The sequence below is a fragment of the Mustela nigripes genome, chromosome 3, assembly GCF_022355385.1.
Source record: "Mustela nigripes isolate SB6536 chromosome 3, MUSNIG.SB6536, whole genome shotgun sequence".
In the NCBI taxonomy this organism is placed as follows: Eukaryota; Metazoa; Chordata; class Mammalia; order Carnivora; family Mustelidae; genus Mustela; species Mustela nigripes.
In genome coordinates, this window is record NC_081559.1 from 39093312 (window position 1) to 39095993 (window position 2682).

Consider the following 2682-nt stretch of genomic DNA (forward strand, 5'->3'; position numbering starts at 1 on the left):
AGCGAAAACCAAGAGCGAGTCACTTAACTGCACTATCCAAGCACCCCAACAGTCCGTTTTAAATTCTTTTTACTTAAAAAATCTTTTTACTTAAACTCTTTGAAATAGAGATAGAGAAAGACACACAAAACAAAGGTAGAGCTTAATAGAGTATTATAAGGCAAATGCCCCCAATGCTCTTATACCCCAAAAAGTGGAATGTTGCAGCCACCCAAGCAGCACCTCCATGTTCCCCAGCCAAATCACAGTCGTGTCCCCCCCATCCCTCCCACCAAGAGTAACCACTACCTGGTTTTCATAATAATCACTTCCTTGCATTCTTTTATAGTTTCAGCAACCAAGTGTGTATCTCTAGAAACTATGCCTCAGTCTTGCCCACTTTTTTTTTTCTTAAAATTTATTTATTTGAAGGAGAGAGCATGAGCGCATGAGCAGGAGAGGCAGAGGGAGAAGGAGAGAGAATCTCAAGCAGAGTCCACGCTGAGTGCAGGGCCCAACACAGGGCTCGATCTCATGACCCTGAGCCAAAACCGAGAGTTGGATGCTTACCCGACCACTGTGCCAGCCACGCACCCCAGTCTTGCCCACTTTTAAAAATATATATTTATCTCTCTTTAATCTTCAGAGTCTCCTCTCCTCCTTTCCTTTCTTTTTATTTTTTCTGTTGAAGAATCCAGGCCCTTGGACTGTTGTTTTCTACCTGCTCATGGGACAGTTCCATATGCTCTGCTGCCCTTTGTATTTGCTGCTCCTTGTTAGCTGGATTTCGAAGCTTGGTCTGCCTTGGCTCTGTCTCTCTGGCGAGACTCTGGGTGTGATGCGTTCCTTCATCAGGGGCCACATAATGTCAGGCTGCCTCTCCCTTTGTGATATTTGTAGCTGTGGATGCTCAGTCCCGAGACTCATTAATTCACTGGGGGTCCAAGATAGTGACATATATTGTTTTCATTGTGCTATGACTCACATTTTATTGCTTATTAATTTTGTCATTCCACACAATTTATAAGTAAATAGGCTTTGAGAAAATGTCTTGAGAGTGTTAAACAGATGATGGCGTCGTTGATGAGATCGTTCCAGTGTTCTATGCGCGAGGTAATGAAAAGAACCACAGCTGCCACCACTACCAAATGATGATGTTTTAATTCCATCATTTCTTTTTTCATTTATTTGATGGATTTCTTTATAAACAGATGCTTCCTCTCATCTACCATGAGGTTACCCAGTGGTATAGCTCATGTAGAAGAGGCTGGATAAATGCTTTCTTTATTCCCTATGTTTATCAGTTTGCAGAATAATAACCTGCCTCCTTACTATCCTCTGCAGGTGACCAGTTCATTTTTTCAATATCCTCATGAACTCACAGATTTAAAGAAATTTGATGAGCTTCAATCTGTTGCAATTATTACTATGTTCAAAGCTCAAATTGTTCTGTCTTTGGCCAGTGGGAACCCCTCTGGGTTGGCTTCTGTGTTTTTTGACACTACCCTAGTACACAGATAGTCCATCCATGATGGCTCATGCGCTGTCATGTATGTCAGGATGGCCCAGATGCCTTTTGTACATTTTCTCCCCTGACCTCACAGTCATTTCTCTGTGCAGCCCTGACCTTTTGTGGGAAATGGCATCTTGTGACCACACTGTGGACCCCAAGGATGCTCACTGCTATGAATTGGTCCTTGTTTCCAGGCCTTTTCAATGGATGGAGCTATTCGATACAGATAGAATGATAGATTAAATACCTCACAAGTTCATACTGTTTTTCATTAAATTTCAAGACTATAGATTTTTTTTATTTAATCTTTTAAAAAATTACAGCTGTCTCTTATTTCTTCCACACTGAGAATCCTAATTTTTAGGACACAGGGGACAATAGTTAAAATAGTTCAAAATTACTCATTTGTTTTAGGCAACATTACACACACAACAGGGAATATCAGCGCTAACGCTGCTGCCATGAGAATGATCACTGAGATGAGTTTAAAAGTTCCTGTTCTGGCAGGACATGACTAAAATTGAAATGATACTGAGAAGAGTAGCACTGCCCCTACACAAGGGTGACACACAAATTCATGAAGTATTCCATATTTTTTTAAAAAAGCAGTATCTACATCAATAGAGCTTACGGCCTTCATATACCATATTCTCTGCCTTTTAAACATCATATAGTTTTGGTTCTACTAGTGACTGTGTATTTACTGCTCTCTGTTCTCATGCTGACGTAGCTAGTAATTTGGGCAGTCTGAGTCTTGTTCTCTAGTAAATTCTTCAGGAAGTTCTCATGGGAACAATATTCCTGCGTTCTTGTACATTGATTACAGTTTGTACCTTTTATAATTGAAAGTCCGTTTCCTTTAATATAAAATCCTGGGCTCACACTTTTGCCTGAGATAGCTCACACCATTTATTTTTCTGATACAAAGAAATGCTATTGAAAAGTCTGATGATAATCTAATTTTCCTTCTCGTGTAAGTCACTTGTTCTTTGTCACTTCGATGATTAAAGGATTCCCCCTCCCTTAATAGCCAGTAAATTTACTAAAATATGCCTTGGTGTTGTTCATTCTGAGTCAGTTTTCTCAAGCATGTTGTATTCTTTTTTAATAAATGTGCCGTAGTTATTCATCTATTGATTCTCAGCTTCCAAGACCATCTTCACGGTCTGCTCTGCTGAAATGGAGTGGGA

General features: G+C 40.0%; 1 non-coding gene across 1 annotated transcript; it reads left to right on the forward strand.

Moving 5' to 3' along the window:
• Positions 1 to 1985: 1985 nt before the first annotated feature.
• Positions 1986 to 2089, forward strand: LOC132014711 (U6 spliceosomal RNA). The gene has a single exon (XR_009403367.1). It is a non-coding gene; the product is annotated as a U6 spliceosomal RNA (small nuclear RNA).
• Positions 2090 to 2682: the final 593 nt, after the last annotated feature.